The sequence below is a fragment of the Hypanus sabinus genome, chromosome 10 (assembly GCF_030144855.1).
Source record: "Hypanus sabinus isolate sHypSab1 chromosome 10, sHypSab1.hap1, whole genome shotgun sequence".
Classification (NCBI taxonomy): domain Eukaryota; kingdom Metazoa; phylum Chordata; class Chondrichthyes; order Myliobatiformes; family Dasyatidae; genus Hypanus; species Hypanus sabinus.
In genome coordinates this window covers 60,529,777-60,547,577 of record NC_082715.1, presented here as the reverse complement: position 1 = coordinate 60,547,577, position 17,801 = coordinate 60,529,777, and the positions used below count along the sequence as shown (strand labels likewise).

The 17,801-nt window shown below is 40.3% G+C and overlaps 1 protein-coding gene across 4 annotated transcripts in view; it reads left to right on the top strand.

Annotated features, from left to right (window-relative positions):
- The window catches only part of mboat2b (membrane bound O-acyltransferase domain containing 2b), a 142,522-nt gene that overhangs the window by 59,594 nt on the left and 65,127 nt on the right, over positions 1-17,801 (top strand). The window lies entirely within an intron of this gene.

Sequence of the window (17,801 nt, the reverse complement as noted above, 5' to 3'; positions counted from 1 at the left end):
ATCACCACCCCTGGCAGGACATTCTACACCCACCACTCTCTATATGAAGAACTAACCTCTGATATGCCCCTTACACTTTCTTCCAATCACCTTACAATTATACTGCCCTGTATTAGCCATTTCTGGCCTTTAGAAAAAGTCTCTGGCTGTCCACTTATGCCTCTTATCATCTTGTACACTTATACAAAGTCACCCCTCACCCTCCATCACTCCAGAGAGAAAAGCCATAGCTTGCTCAACCTATCATCATAAGATATGCCCTCTAATCCAGTCAGCATCCTGATAAATCTTATCTGCACAACCTCTGAAGCTTCCATATCCTTCCTATAATGAAGCAACCTGAATTGAACACAATATTTCAAATGAGGTCTAACCAGGGTTTTATAGAGCTGGCACCTGAACTTAATCCCCCAACTAATGATGGCAAACACATCATATATGTCTCTATCAACTTGCACGGCAATGTGATAGAATTGATACTGATAGTAGACTTCCAGAGAGGGAAATCAGAGGTCCATAAGCCAGTAATCATAGGAGGATCAGAGCTGGAGGGGGTCAGTAACCTTAAATTCCCGGGTGGCATTATCTCAGAGGACCTGTCCTGGACCCATCTTATTAATATTATTGCGAAGAAAGCACAACAGCACCTCTACTTCCTCAAGATTCTGCCAAGATTCCGCATGTCAGCGAAAATCTTGGCAAACCTCTGTGGGTGTGTGGTGGAAAGTGTGCTGACTGGCTGCATTACAGCCTGGTATGGGAACACCAATGACTTTGAGTGGAAAATCCTACAAAAGGGTAGTGGATTCGGCTCAGTACATCACAAGTAAAACTCTCCCAGCGATTGAGCCCATCTACATGAAACATTACTGTAGAAAAGCAGCATCCATCATCAAAGATCCTCACTACCCAGGCCATGATCTTTACTTGCTGCTGCCATCAGATAGAAGGTACAGGAGCCTCAGGACTCACACCACCAGGTTCAAGAACAGTTACTACCCCTCAGCCATCAGGCCCTTGAACAAAAGAGGATAGCTACACTTAATAAGGACTCTGTTATATTGTTATTTCATGCTCATTATTTATTGCTATTTATTTATATCTGCATTTGCAGTTGTTTAGTTAATAATTCCTGTTGTTTACAGTTGCTGTTCTATAAATTTGCTAAGCATGCCTGCAGAAAAAGAATCCCAGGGTTGTATGTGGTGACATGTATGTATTTTGATAATATATTTTACTTTGAATTTTGGCAACTTTGAAGGTTCTATGGATGTGGACCCCAAAATCCCTCTGTTCCTCCACGCTACTAAGAAATCTGCCATTAACCCTGTATTCTGCTTTCAAATTCAGCCTTCCAAAATGATTCACGCCACACTGCTCTGTGATGAATTACGCCTGCCAGTACTCAGCCCAGCTCCGCATTCTGTCAATGTCCTGTTGCAATCTACAGTGACAGCTCCACATCATCCACAACTCCACTAACCTTGGTGTCATCTGTAAACTTACTAACCTGTACTTCCACTTCCTCATCCAAGCTATTTATAAAAGTCACAAAAGAGCAGGGGTCCCAGAGCAGGTCTCCATTGAATGCCATGGATCACCAACCTCCAGGCAGAATACACTCCTGCCTACTACCACCCTCTGCCTTCTGGCCCCTGATGCCTTTTAAAAGTGCTACCTTATCTTTCTTAGTACCAATTTGTTCTAGCTCTCCTAAGTATTCTTCAGCTTCTTCCTGGCTATCCTGTATGTGAAAGGGTGGTGCACTGGATTGATGCCTGGAATTGTTGGGACATATCAGGAGAGAAAGCAGACTATATGTTTTGAGTTTCGGAAAATGAGGGGTAATCCTGACAAACGTGGTGCAAGGGTTATCTAGAACCAGCAGTCACAAGATATGCGGCTGGCATTTAGGGCAAAGAAAAGTAAAGAAACTCTTCACCCATACTACAGTGAAGCTATTAAAATCCTTACTTAATAGAGCTAATGAGGCTCAGTCACTGAGTATATTCAAGACAAATCAGTAGGTTTTTGGATATTAAAAAGGAGAATGTATGGGGAAATATTGGAAATGGTATTGAGGTAAAAATATCAATTAAACATCTTATTGAATGACGGGACTGAATAGCTTGCCATTGTTTCTATTTCTTATGTTATTATCTGTCTTGTAATTTCGTGAAACCAGTAAGGGTGTACAGTTTCTAGGGCGTGAACCAGTGTCACCTTTGCTTTAGTTGTAGATATGCAAGAACTTAATTTGATATTCTGTTGGTTCTTGTGTTTGGGTTGGTCTGATGTCTGTGTAGTAATTAGTGATTGCCAGGATTGGGATCTTGCTGTGTTGTGGTGGAATGAGTTTGCATTGACATTTGTGTAAGCATTCATTAATTTTTCAAGCAGCCATATTTATTCATGTGATTTCTGAATGCTTTAATTAAAAGTTTAACGTGATTTATTGGCTTCAAGTCACTACTGAAATCCATTTGTGAGGGGTGGTGGGAGAATGTATATTCCTTTACTCAATCTTTTACTTAAATATGTAACAAAAACAATATGTGCATTATCCTGATGTTTGAGGATTAAACTCTCACATTACTCTAATAACTTTAACTTTTAATAAATTTTATTAAAACCTGCCCTGCTTATGGTATCTTTGGAATTTGTCCATTGTCCTTACCTGTTAGATTTTTTTTTAAAGCATCTGTTGTGAATGGCAATAAACAGTCTTCCAGTTACGGATGTGATACTTCTGAAGGTTTGTATTACTGTTCCTTAAATATGTCGGAAATAAAGTAAAGCTGGTTTCCTCCATTTCTGTATTGTAATTATAGTACAGTACTACTGGCCATTTTATTGGAGGTTAAACTAAAAAAATGCCCGAAGCTGCATATTTCTGTTGTTAATGTTCAATCTTGTGCAAATTTTAAGTGTTTGTATTGAAACACCTCAGTATGTAGTTTAGCCACAAGGTATTCTGGAAAATAAAACTTTTGTTACCTTGCAACTATATTTCACAAATCCCTACCAAAGTATGAAAACTTATTGTGAGAAATAGAAGCATGACAGCTTGTGCAATTATTCATAAATAATCAAAATTATCATTATGTAATCCCTGTCCTATTTAGTTCAAAGCAGAATTTGGTTTGTGGAGCACAAAGGCAGCCTTTGTCTTCACAGTGGTGTAATAGTCATGGGTGTAGTGCAAAGCTTCACCCCGCACGGTAATGGCTAGTCATAAGAAAGCACTAAAAGTTGGAAATTCACTGCAGATTGAGGAGCAAATATGAAGACATAATCATTCTTCATTTCTGGCATTGACTTTTGACAAACTTGCAGTAATGTTTGAAATACAATATGTAATGATTTTTTTTATTCCAAAGAAAATTAAGTGTTTGGCATTCACAGAATATGCAGGGGAAAAAGAAACCCCATTCTGGGCAACAGGAGCAAAATACAGTTGTTCCTATTTGCAGCCAAGATGTGGCTATACACTTATTTACAGTGCCAAAAGATGCTTCCATTAGGACTGGCCTTGGAGAATATTGCAAGTATCTATGGGCCCTACTCCTTGTTGGAGATTTCAAGCTTGCCAGCTAATCCTGCAAGGTTCCTTTGAGGCAATAAACAATATGGTGGAGAAGTTCCATTATCTACAGGCCTTTGTCTCCCAGACTTATGACCTCCCAGCCTCTGTTAGTCCTCCCTTCTCCATCTGCCTATCACCCCTCCTTATCTGGGATCCACCTGTCACTTGCTTGTTCTTGCTCCACCCCTTCACCTCACATGTTTTTACTGGCTGTCTCCTCTCATATTTCACCCACATAATGGGCTTTGATCCCAATCATCAACTGCCCATTTCCCTCTACTGATGATGCCTGACGTGCTGTGTTCTTCCAGCATGTTGATTTTTGCTCTAGTTTCCAGTATCTGTGGTTTCTGTGACCTATCGTTCTTTGGAACTTGATCTGAGGTTTTTCTCCAGACTTGTGTGAAGACAAGAACAAATTCCTACTTTAATTCCATAGGACAAAACCAGAACAGGTTGACACTATTTCTAAACCAGTTCATGCTGGATGTTAGATTTGCTAAAGGAAACTTCATGGAATGTTGGAATTTGCTGCATGCAAGGAAACCATTTGTCTACTGTTCAGTCCTGTAATGCCATAATTTTCCCATAACCATCCGAAATGATCTTTTATTTCCTTTCCAATTACCTATTTGTATCAACATTCAGATTATCTGTACCCTAATCCATGAGTATTCTGGAAAGGGTGGGCTTGAGCCCATCACTGATCATTAGCTATTGGCACAATGCCATTATCTCATTCATTAGTATTGCATGTATTTATTTTTGGAGGTGTGGGTGCTAATCAAACAAATAAGTATTCTGTCTGCTTGTGACTTTCCAATGTTGCATCCAAGAACCGATGCCTCTGATTACTATTCTGAGTAGCAGTTTTGTCCAAATATCCAGGAGTGCATAGGAGCCATTAAACCAATCGCAGAACTTCAAAAGTAGAGTGAGGCCAAATGTGGACTGACTGGTCTCCATAATAGCACATGACATCTTTACCAGCTGAGATGATGGCTCATTTCCAAATTCAATGTGACTGTCTTTCTGCTAGCATAATATTTTGAGGAGGTTACTCAACTGAAAAGAGCTGCACAGAATTTTAGAACATAGAATATAGAAATCTACAGCACAATGCAGGCCCTTTGGCCCACAATGTTGTGCTGACCCTGTAACCTACTCTAGAAACTACCTAGAATTTCCCTAGTGCATGGCCCTCTATTTTTCTATGCTCCATGTACCTATCTAAGAGGTGCTTAAAAGACCCTATTGAATCCAAATAGGGATTTTTTGGAACAGCTTTTGTTTTATGTTACTAGAGAATTGAAATATCATCATATGAGGGGAAAAAACTGAAACAATTGAAAATATTTAAAACTATAACCATATATATTTTTGAGTTATCAATACAATTTGTATCCAACCATATAGTGAGATTCTGTTGGCTTGTTTCATTCCAGACCAGTTCACTGAAATGTCTGGGAATAGTCTTGTCTCAAAATGATTCATTATCTCTAAGGACCTAACTGATTCATGACTAGCAAAAGAAAAGGACACTCAGCACATCAAGACTTTTTAGACATTACAGTAAAATTCTACAAACGTCATGCCAAAATACTATAAAAGATTTTAAAAATGATCAAAAGTCCAAAAATAGAACCAAGAATTTGTACTTGTAGCTATCTCCCCCTTCTCCTTCCTCCCCCCCACCCCCTTCCACTCAGCATCTACAAACCCCATTTCCAGAAAAATTGGGATATTTTCCAAAATGCAATAAAAACAAAAATCTGTGATATGTTAATTCACGTGAACCTTTATTTAACTGACAAAAGTACAAAGAAAAGATTTTCTATAGTTTTACTGACCAACTTAATTGTATTTTGTAAATATAGACAAATTTAGAATTTGATGGCTGCAATACACTCAACAAAAGTTGGGACAGAGGCATGTTTACCATTGTGTTACATTATCTTTCCTTTTAATAACACTTTTTAATCGTTTTGGAACTGAGGATACTAATTGTAGTAGATTTGCAATTGGAAATTTTGTCCATTCTAACTTGATATAAGACTTCAACTGCTCAACAGTCAGTGGTCTCCGTGGTCTGATTCTCCTCTTCATGATGCGCCATACATTTTCAATAGGAGATAGATCTGGACTGGCAGCAGGCCAGTCAAGCACACGCACTCTGTGTCTACAAAGCCATGCTGTTGTAGCCCGTGCAGAATGTGGTCTGGCATTGTCCTGCTGAAATAAGCATGGACGTCCCGGGAAGAGATGTCGCCTTGATGGCAACATATGTCTTTCTTAAATCCTAATATACGCCTTAGAGTCGATGGTACCTTCACATGCATGCAACTCACCCATGCTGTGAGCACTGATGCACCCCCATACCATCACAGATGCTGGCTTTTGCACCTTTCGCTGATAACAATCAGGATGGTCGTTTTCATCTTTGGCATGGAGAACTCGATGCCCATTTTTTCCAAAAACTAGCTGAAATGTGGACTCATCTGACCACAGCACACGGTTCCACAGTCTTTTGGTCCATCTGAGATGAGCTCAGACCCAGAGAACTCGCCGGCGTTTCTGCATAGAGTTGATGTATGGCTTCCTCCTTGCGTAATACAGTTTCAAGTGGCATTTCTGGATGCAGCGACAGACTGTGTTAAGTGACAATGGTTTTCCGAAGTACTCCTGAGCCCAGGTGGCTATAATTGTCACAGTAGCATGACGGTTTCTTAGGCAGTGCTACCTGAGGGCTCAAAGATCTTGCGCATTCAACAGTCGTTTCCGACCTTACCCTTTATGCACTGAGATGTCTCTGAATTCTCTGAATCTTTTCACAATATTATGTACTGTACATGTTGAAAGACCTAAATTCTCTGCAATCTTGCATTGGGAAATGTTCCTTTTGAACTGACTAACAATTCTCTTACGAATTTTGGCACCAAGGGGTGAGCCACGACCCATCCTTGCTTGCAAAGACTGAGCCTTTGATGGACACTACTTTTATACCCAGTCATGATACCTCACCTGCTACCAATTAGCCTGCTTAATGTGGAGTCTCCCAAACCGGTGTTACTTGAATATTCTGTGCACTTTTCAATCTTATTTTAACTCTGTCCCAACTTTTGAGTGTGTTGCAGCCATCAAATTCTAAATTTGTGTATATTTACAAAATACAATTAAGTTGGTCAGTAAAACTATTGAAAATCTTTTCTTTGTACTTTTCTCAGTTAAATAAAGGTTCATGTGAATTAACATATCACAGATATTTGTTTTTATTGCATTTTGGAAAATTTCTCAACTTTTCTGGAAATGGGTCTGAATCAATGGAATTTCTGGACATGGCTGTCATTTTCTTGTGATTCTTTCACACAGACTTGATTAGTCTAAAACATTTATTTAATAAAGACCTAAGGTGTGCCCTATTGAATTCCTGACAGCATGAATGATTTGTGTAATCAAGGTATGTCTGCCAGTACAAATTGGCACTCCTTTAGTTAAATTTAATCTCTCCAAATTCCTGTTATTTACCCCCTCCCATTCTTGTTTGTAATCCTTTACCCACCATACCAGTTAAATTGACTGGTCTGTGAATATTCTCTTAACTAATGGTTTTGCATATATCTCTTTTCAATCTTCTGACGTGTCACCCATATCCAGGGATGAATGGAAGATTATGGCATTAAGTTTTCTCTGCAACCTATGCCAGGACTCAGCAATTTCTTCACTCTTAATTTTAATTTGCCATCCCAGTATAAATCCCTCCATTCTCTCTGCATATTTGTGTACCCATCTAAGTATCTAAGAGCATCCTGCATACAGCTGTCATATTTGTTCCCACTACCACCCATTAGTGCTTTCCAGGCCACCACACCACACCACAGGAGCAAAAAAAAAAGAGAACCAGTCTTCTGTATCAGAAAAGTTGCCATTAAAGTCATTCAACAATTGCGTGCACGCTGTATGTAGACAGCTACATATATAATGGGCCTTTTTATTTTGTATTAACCATAGAACTATAGAACATTACAGCACAGAAACAGACCTTTTGGCCCTTCTTGGCTGTGCCAAACCATTTTTCTGTCTAGTCCCACTGACCTGCACCTGAGCCATATCCCTCCAAACCGCTCTCATCCATGTCCAAGTTTTTCTTAATGTCAAAAGTGAGCCCGCAATTACCACTTCATCTGGCAGCTCATTCCACACTCCCACCACTCTCTGTGTGAAGAAGCCCTCCCTAATGTTCACTTTAAACTTTTCCCCCTTCACCCTTAACCCATGTCCTCTGGTTTTTTTCTCCCCTGGCCTCAGTGGAAAAAGCCTGTTTGCATTCACTCTATCTATACCCATCATAATTTTATACACCTCTATCAAATCTCCCCTCATTCTCCAATGCTCCAGGGAATAAAGTCCTGACCTATTCAACCTTTCTCTGTAACTCAGTTTCTCAGGTCCTGGCAACATCCTTGTAAACCTTCTCTGCACTCTTTCAACCTTATTAATATCCTTCCTGTAATTAGGTGACCAGAACTGCACATAATACTCCAAGTTCAGTCTTACCAATGTCTTGTACAACCTCACCATTACTTTCCAACTCTTTATACTCAATACTCTGATTTATAAAGGCCAATGTACCAAAAGCTCTCTTTACGACCCTATCTACTTGTGACGCCACTTCTGGGGAATTATGTATCTGTACTCCCAGATCCCTCTGTTCTACTGCACTCCTCAGTGTCCTACCATTTACCTTGTACGTGCTACCTTGGTTTGACCTTCTGAAGTGCAATACCTCACACTTGTCCGCATTAAACTCCATCTGCCATTTTTTAGCCCATTCCCCCAACTGGTCCAAATCCCTCTGCAAGCTTTGAAAACCCTCCTCATTGTCCACTACACCTCCAATCTTCGTATCGTCAGCAAATTTGCTGATCCAATTTGCCACATTATCATCCAGATATAGATGACAAATAACAATGGACCCAGCACTGATCCCTGTGGCACACCATGAGTCACAGGCCTCCACTCAGAGTAACAATCCTCCACTACCACTCTCTGGCTTCTTCCATTGAGCCAATGTCTAATCCAATTTACTACCTCTCCATGTATACCTAGTGACTGAGTCTTCCTAACTAACTTCCCATGTGGTACCTTGTCAAAGGCCTTACTGAAGTCCATATATACAACATCCACTGGCTTCCCTTCATCCACTTTCCTGGTAACTTCCTCGAAAAACTCTAATAGATTAGTTAAACATGACCTACCACGCACAAAGCCATGCTGACTTTTTCTAATAAGTTCCTGTCTATCCAAATACTTGTAGATCCTATCTCTTAGTATTCCTTCCAATAATTTACCTATTACCGGTGTCAAACTTACCGACCTATAATTTCCCAGCTTACTTTTTGAGCCTTTTTTAAACAACGGAACTACATGAGCTATCCTCCAATCCTCTGGCACCTGACCCATGGATTTCAACATTTTAAATATTTCTGCCAGGGCTCCTGCAATTTCAACACTAGTCTCCCTCAAGGTCCGAAGGAATACCCTGTCAGGTCCTGGAGATTTATCTACTCTGATTTGCCTCAAGACAGCAAGCACCTCCTCCTCTTTAATCTGTATAAGTTCCATGACCTCCCTACTTGTTTGCCTTGTTTCCATAGACTCCATTCCAGTTTCCTTAGTAAATACAGATGCAAAAAAAAACCCATTTAATATCTCTCCAGTTTCTTATGGTTCCATACATAGCCGACCACTCTGATCTTCAAGAGGACCAATTTTATCCCTTACTGTCCTTTTGCTCTTAACATACCTGTAGAAGCTCTTAGCATTATCCTTCACCCTGACTGCCAAAGCAACCTCATGTTGTCTTTTAGCCCTATTAGCCCTATACTATTATAAAGTATTTTATTTATTATAGTTAAAAATATTTTATCAATACAATTTTGATCTAAGCTTATACTGGTGTGAGCTAAGTTATTGCTTCCTGGTAAAGGATAAATTTGCAAGGCTGTGTCGGTATTCGTACAGGTAATTGTCTTATTTTTCCTTAGAAGAAACACTCGGACTTCTATGTTTACCCGAATCATATCCAGCCTAGACATGTTTATTTATTGGGAAAGGCCCTTTCATTTTAGTTCCTATGCATTACAAAGTTATGTTGATGTTAGGTCGAATTCACCTCTGCGGAGCACCACGAGCCACTGTCAGCCAACCAGAAAAGGATCCTTTTATTCCCATTCACTGTCCCCTACCAATCAGCCAATGCTCTAAATATGCAAGTAACTTTTGTGTAACGCCATGGGCTCTTAACTTGGTAAGCAGTCTCGTGTGTGGCACCTTGTTAAAGGCCTTCTGAAAGTCCAAATATACAACATCCTCTGCATTCCCTTTACTTATTATTATTATTATTATTATTATTAAATTATTTATGGTTTTATATTGCTATATTTCTACACTATTCTTGGTTGGTGCAACTGTAACAAAACCCAATTTCCCTCAGGATCAGTAAAGTATATCTGTCTGTCTGTATCTATCCTACTTATCATCTCCTCAAAGAATTCCAACAGGTTTGTTGGGTAAGATTTTCCATGAAAGAAACCAACTTTGTTCTATCTTGTCCTGTGTCTCCAAGTACTCCGTAATATCAGTAATCTCGTCCTTAACAATTGACTTCAACATGGTTCCAACCACTGAGGTCAGGTTAACATAGAAATATAGAAAACCTACAGCACAGTACATCCCCTTCGGCCCACAAAGTTGTGCTGAACATGTCCCTACTTTAGAAATTACTAGGTTTACCTATAGTTCTCTATTTTACTAAGCTCCATGTACCTATCTAAAAATCTGTTAAAAGACCTTATCATATCCGCCTCCACCACTGTTGCCGGCAGCCTATTTCTCGCACTCACCACTGAGTAAAAACCTTACCCCTGACATCTCTTCTGTACCTACTCCCCAGCAGCTTAAACCTGTGTCCTCTTTTGGCAACTATTTCAACCCTGGGGAAAAAGCCTCTGACTATTATCATCTTGTACACCTCTATCGGGTCACCTCTCATCCTCCATCATTCCAAGGAGAAAAGGCCGATTTCACTCAACCTATTCTCATAAGGCATGCTCCCCAATCCAGCAACATCCTGTAAATCTCCTCTGCACCCTTTCTATGGCTTCCACATCCTTCCTGTAGTGAGGTGACCAGAACTGAGCACAGTACTCCAAGTGGGGTCTGACCAGTGTCCTATATAGCTGCAACATTACCTCTTGGCTCCTAAATTCAATTCTACAATTGATGAAGGCCAATACACCGTATGCCTTCTTAACTGGTCTATAATTCTTTTCTGCTACCTTCCTCCTTTCTTAAAGAGTGGAGTGATAGCTGCAATTTTCCAGTCCTCTGGCACCATGCCAGAGTCCAATAATTTTTCAAAGATCTTTACTAATCACTCCACAATCTCTACCACTAGCTCTTTCAGAACCCCAGGGCGCAGTTCATCTGGCCCAGATGACTTATGTACCCCTAGCTCTTTCAGCCTTCTGAACACCTTCTCCCTTGTAATAGTAACTGCACTCACTTATGTTCCCTCACTCCCTTTAACATCCGGCACACTGCTGTGTCTTCCACAGTGAAGACTGATGCAAAATACTCATTTAGTTCATCTGGCCCCCATTATTATTTATCTCGTCTCATTTTCTAGCAGTCCTATATCCACACTCATCTCTTTTATTTTTACATACTTGAAAAAAGCTTTTACTATCCCTTTTGATATTGTTTGTTAGATTGCTTTCATATTTCATCTTTTCCCTTCCAACGATTGTTTTAGTTGCTTCCTGCAGGTTTTAAAAGCTTCCCAATCCTCTGTCTTTCCACTAATTTTTGCTTTATTGTTGCCTTCTCTTTTGTTTTTACATTAACTTTGACTTCCCTTGTCAGCCATGTTTGTACTATTCAGCCATTTGAACATTTCTTTTTTTCTGGAATTCATCTGTCCTGCACCTTCCTTATTTTCCCAGAAGCTCACACCATTGCTGCTCTGCTGTCATCCCTGCCAGCATATCCTTCCAATTTACTTTGGCCAACTCCTCTCTCATACCACTGTAATTTCCTTTCATTGTATTATCCTTATTTCCTTTCAATAACAGATCAACATTTGCTATTCACTTGATTTCTGGGATCTCACCACTAGCTAGAAAGGACACAAAGATCTTGGTTGAAGCCCCAATGATCTCATGTCTTGCATTTCTCAATAAACGGAGGTTATCCCAACTGGTCCTGGGGACCTACCCATTTCAAAGTTCTTCAAGAGACCCAACACTACCTCTTCCTTAATTGCAAAATACCTTAGCATATCAACATGCCTGATACTGATCTCAATATCCTGAATGTTCTCCTTTGTAAATACTGATGCAAAGTACTCATTTAGGACCTTTACCTGTCCTCTGCCTCCAAGGATATGTTCTCTCTTTTATCGTTAAGTGGTCCTCCCTCTCCATAGTTATCCTTTTGCTCTTCAAGCAGGTGTAAGATGTCAGGGGATTCACTTTAATCCTTTTTGCTAAGTACTTTTCATGGCCCCTCTTGGCCTTCTTGAATTGCCTTCTTGAGTTTGTTTTTAGCTTCTTTCTAATCCTCGTAGGTGGCCAGGTGGAGATGCATCTCTAGCACAGGAAGTGTAAGGCGCTCCTACCCTCTGTTAGTCTGCAAGTCACCTTTGAGCAAGGTGTAGCTCCTGCTTAGACCAGCCGCTCTTGATCATGGTCATGTGAAGCCTTGGGAACAGTGGCGAATGGTTGTATGAGCAGCTGGTGCATATCACAAGTCGTGGCTATGCGACCACTGGCCAGGCGGAAAATTTCTGAAGAGTATTGATTATGGCTGATGTCACCCATCTTGTAAAGACCCTGCTCAGAAGAAGGCAACAGTAAAGTACATCTTTAGAAAAATTGCCAAGGACAATCATGGGCAAAGACCACGAGAGCCCACATTATAAGACACAGCACATGATGATCCTCAGTGTCCCTGATTGATTTCAGCCTCCTAAATCTTACATACCCTTCTTTCCATTTGTTGACTAAATTCACCACCTCTCTTGTAATCCAAAGATTCCATACCTTGCCATCCTTTGTTCTTCCTCTTTACTGGGACATACCTGTCCTGTACTCTATGCAATTGATCTTTTGAAAGCCACCATATATCAGGTGCGGATTTGCCAAATAAAAGCTGTTTTCGTAAATCTTAATTTGTTCCCTTTGAACTCTCCCTGGTTCCTGGCTAAACTCTCATAATTTGATGATCGAAAGGAACTTTGATCACTGTTTACTCGGTGTTCTCCAACAAAAAGGTTAGTCACCTGGCCAAGCTCATTTCCAAAAATGAAGTCCTGTATGGCCACCCTCTCACTAGACTATCTACCTACTGATGTTAGAAGCCCTTCTGGATGCACCTCACAAATTCTGCCCCACCTAAACCTCTTGCACTAAAGAGGACCCAATCTAGATTGAGGAAGTTGAAGTCATCTGTGACAACCACCCTACTGTTTTCACATTGTTCTCTATTCTGCCTGCATACCTGTTCCTCACTGTTTTGGTAGTTATTGCAGTAGAACTCAATCAGGGCCATTTTGCATCATCATCATTAGAGTGAGCACCAATCTCATTTTTGAATTTTATTTATACTTAGACTTGAGATGAGGTCTATTATGTACTCATTGAATGCAACTGTGTTGTCTCTGATGAATAGTGCAACTCCCTTGCCCTTCTACTTCCCTCACAGATGAGAAAATCTGCAGATGCTGGAAATCAGAACAACACGCACACAATACTGAAGGAACTCAGCAGACCAGGCAACGTCTAGGAAAAACGTACAGTCGACGATTTGGGTTGAAACCTCCACTGTATTCTTTTCCTAAATGCTACCTGGCCTGCTGAGTTCCTCCAGTATTTTGAGTTTGTTGCTTCTACTTCCTTCTATATCTTTTATAAAACATTGAAACCCTGAAACATTAAGTATGAGGTCCTGTCTCATTGAACCAAGTCTCTTTAATAGCCACAAACTCATAAATCTATGCACTGAATCATGATGTAGGTTCACCTCCCTTTTCTTAATACTCCTGTCATTACAATGGACAAGATGGGACAGGCAGATTGAAGTGTGTTTGTTATGTTATCCCTGCCCTTCCTTCCTTACAAACTTAATGGCCATGACATTTACCTTCCTCTCAATCTTTATTTTCTGACCTGGATTCTCTGGTTCCTATTTGCCTGCCAAACTCATTTAACTACTCCCGAGTATTATCACCACTTGTAGAAAACGCTTCGTTGTTAAATGCTGGTAGAAAGTAATTATTTATATTCTGACTTTGCCCTTCACTTCAGATAACATTGTTCTTCCCTATCTCCATATTACCTGGTTATTATTGACATGCTAGGAGAGATTTTGGGATTTTTTATGTCTCCTATTCTCACTTTGTCCTTCTTAATTTTCCTTCATATTTAATTTATTTAGATCTTGAAAAATTCACATGACGTACATTATATGTTTTGGTTTAAAAATGTTTGATTATCATCCAGAGAGCCCTAGCTTTAGTATCCCTTCTGCTCCTCTGGTACATTGTACTTCATTTCTATATGAAATAACTCCTCCTTAAAGACTGACGGGAAAATAAACAATAAGCCATCTTTGGTTCCTGACTTGGAAACCATTCTCAGACCTGTTCCTTTCAATCTTTTCTGGCGGCAGGTTTCATAGGGGATAAATTGCAGTTAGAGTACTTTAAACATGTGACCACTGCTTTTCAGCAATGGTACATAATGTGCTGGTGGGAGAAGGAATTAATATTTAAGATGTTGCAGAGCTAGTGATGAAAACCTGACCTTTAACTGCTATGAATTGGTGAACAAGGACTTGGATTGCTATTGGTATTGAATTAGAAATTGGCTTATTATTGTCACGTACCACGATGCTGTGAAAAGCTTGTGTTGCATGCAGTTCATGCAGTGCTCTGAGGTAGGGCAAGGTAAAACAATAACAACGAAGGAAAAACGTGGTGGGAGATACAAAGGGCAGTGCAGGTAAACAATAAGGTGAAAGATCGTAATGTGGTCGATTGTGTGCTCAGGAGTCAAGATTTATTTATTATCAAAGAATAAATTACATACCTTTGAGACTTGCTCACTCACTGATAGTCACAAAGCAAGAAACCTGAAAGAACTCAATTAAGGAAAAAAAGAATGAAAAATAAGAGACCGACACTGGATGTGCAAGAGAAAGAAAACAAAATACAAATCATGAGAACAACTGAAGTGAACAGCAGTGTTCTGAACCAAACCCTGGAGTTCATCACATTAGTGGGAATAGAGCACAGCAGCTGGGGCAGTCTTCATAGCCTCAATGCCAGGGAATTGACCATCACAAAATTGGCTCTTTTTCCAACCAACACCCTGTCTTTTCAGTCTATCTGGACCAGCGTTTAAATTGATCAAACACAACAGTGAAAGGCTTTGACACCCTGGAGGGAGGAATTGAAGATTGTGGAGAGTGCACAAAATTGGCTCTCTCCTGCAATCTGGGCAGGTATTTAAATTATCTAAACAGCGGATTGTACCTCACACTAGGATCTGGGCACTGCTGCTCTGAAAGCCTTTGGGCCCAGATTTCGCCACCCAGTGACTCTATCTGGGACCAGATTTCATTGGCCTGCCCAAAACCTCTTCAAATCAGCTTTACGTCCAGAGTGATCCAACCTCGCACTCAAGCCAGTTGTTTGGGCATCACATCCCCTCTGCTGGGGCCCCAACCTCTCCTTTCGACACCCAGAATGGTCCATCTTTTCATTCTAGGGAACCATTTAATTGTCTTATCACAACAGGCTAGAAGCTGTCCTTGAGCCTGGTGGTATGTGCTTTCAAGATCTTGTATCTTCTGTCTGATGGAAAAGGGGAGAAGAGAACAATTCCAGGACGGGTGATGTATTTGATTATACTGGTCATTTTCTGAGGCAGTGAGAAGTATATACACCATGGAACTGGTTTCTGTGGTGTGCTGAGCTGTGTCTACAACTCTAAGCACCTTCTTGCAATCAAGTACAGGGTGGTTGCATTACCAAAGCAGTTATGATCCAGACAGGATTACTTTCTATGGTAGATTTCTGAAAATAGTTGGTTACGGTCACTGGGAACATGTCAAGTTTCCATAGCCTCCTGTAGAGGTATTGGTAAGGTTTCTTGGGAAAGGTTGTTGTCATGATACCATGTTACTAAGCTGCCCATCTCCTTCCTGTACTCTGACACATTATTATTTGAGTTGTGACCCACTGCAAGCTTGTAGATGGAATTAGAGTGGTCATGACTGCACAGGGAATGTGCTGGGGCACAAAGGTTGCAGCCTTGTGGAGCATACTGTTTAGAATAAGCATGGCAGAGGTGTTGCTGCCTGTCCTTATTGATTGTGGACTGCTAGAAGTCAAGGATCTATTTGCAGAGAGTGGTGTTGACTCCCAGGCTGTGGAGTTTGGTGATGAGTTTGTTTGGAATTATTGTATTCAAGTTGGAATCGTAGTCAATAACCAATGGTCTGATATAGGTGTCATTCAGAATGAGTGTATGGGCAGGGAGATGGTGTCTGCCATAAAACTTGTTTCAATGGTAGGAGAATTGCACTGGGTCAAGGTTGTCTCAGAACCTGGCATTAAAGTGTTCCATAACCAGCCTCTCAAAGCACTTCATCTTAGAGCCACTGGGTGGTAGTCATTATGGCATATTACCATAAATTTTCTCTGTACTCTTTCAACCTTGTTTACATCTTTCCTTGTAGGTAGATGACCAAAACTGCACATAATGCTCCAAATTAGGTCTTAACAAGGTCATATACAGCTTCAACATATCCCAACTCCTGTACTCATTGCTTTGATTTATGATGGCCAATGTGCCAAAAGCTGTTTTTATGACCCTATCCACCTATGACGCCATATTCAGTGAACTACGGACCTGTATTCCCAGATCCATTTGTTCTACTACACTGCTCAGTGACCCACCCTGGTTGGTCCTACCAAAATGCAGCACCTTGCACTTGTCTGCATTAAATTCCATCTTCCGTTTTTCAGACTTTTTTTTTAGCTTTGCAAGTGGTCCCAGTCCCGCTGCAAGCCACGGTAGCCTTCCTCGCTGTCCACTACACCCCCAGTCTTGGTGTCATCCACAAATTTGCTGATCCAGGACTGAATTAATTGAAACTTGGCTTGGAGTGATTCTCCCAGCAGAAATTTCTGAGAACCAATAGGATCTTTTAATGTGAGATAGAAAGAACCTGTTCCACAAGCTGCCCATTATGTATAAAATACAAAGTTGGCATTCCTAGGTTAGTTAGGTTAGTGATTGGTGATCAAGAAGCTGTTTGAGTGGAAGAGATTCAGAGGTTACACTTGTGTTTTTCTGTGGAATTGAATAATTATTAAAGTTGGGGCATTAGTTTGGACACAGGAAAAATGTGGCAGGGTATCAACTTTATGTACTGTGGGTCAGGAGTAAGACTCTCCAGCAGGAACCAGGGTAATGATGAAAAACTAGGACAGGCAGTGGTGTTATAGCAGCAGAGGGCAGTGGTGTCAATATCTGGAAACTTAGCGAGGTTCTCTGAAGACAATAGTTAGTGCAAAAAAACACGAGAATAATGCAAGAATTTTAGTTAATATTACTGGTACTCTAAAATATATGTTAACTTTGATTCAGTATTCATCCCATCCAATGTAAACTATGCATGCTTTTTCACCATTGGTACATGATCCTGTAGGATGTGTATTTCATATCAGGAACAGCATTTATTCATCTAGGTTTCTCAGAGTATTTACCAAACATATGATCTGCTAAGATCAAGAAGAGAGAGGCATGTGGGAAAATCATTATTTTCGTTTTTCCCTCCCAAGTTCCTGCATCATCATGAATTGGGTGTATATCACTGCTCCTGCATTCTAATCGTAACTAAATCTTGGAACTGCCTATTCGGTGGCTTCAAGAAAGTACCTCATCAGAAGGACTGCATAGTTTCAAGGTAGTATATCAGCAGCATCTTGTTAAGGACAGTTAGAATGGGCAATAAATGTTCATAATTTGAAAAATTATTAAGCCACCTTCTCTCTAGAAACATTGTTAAGATGAAATATACAAGAAAGCAGTTACTGGAAGCTAATTTTGAATATATGCAACTAAGTGTTTAAAAACTTTCCTTTTTT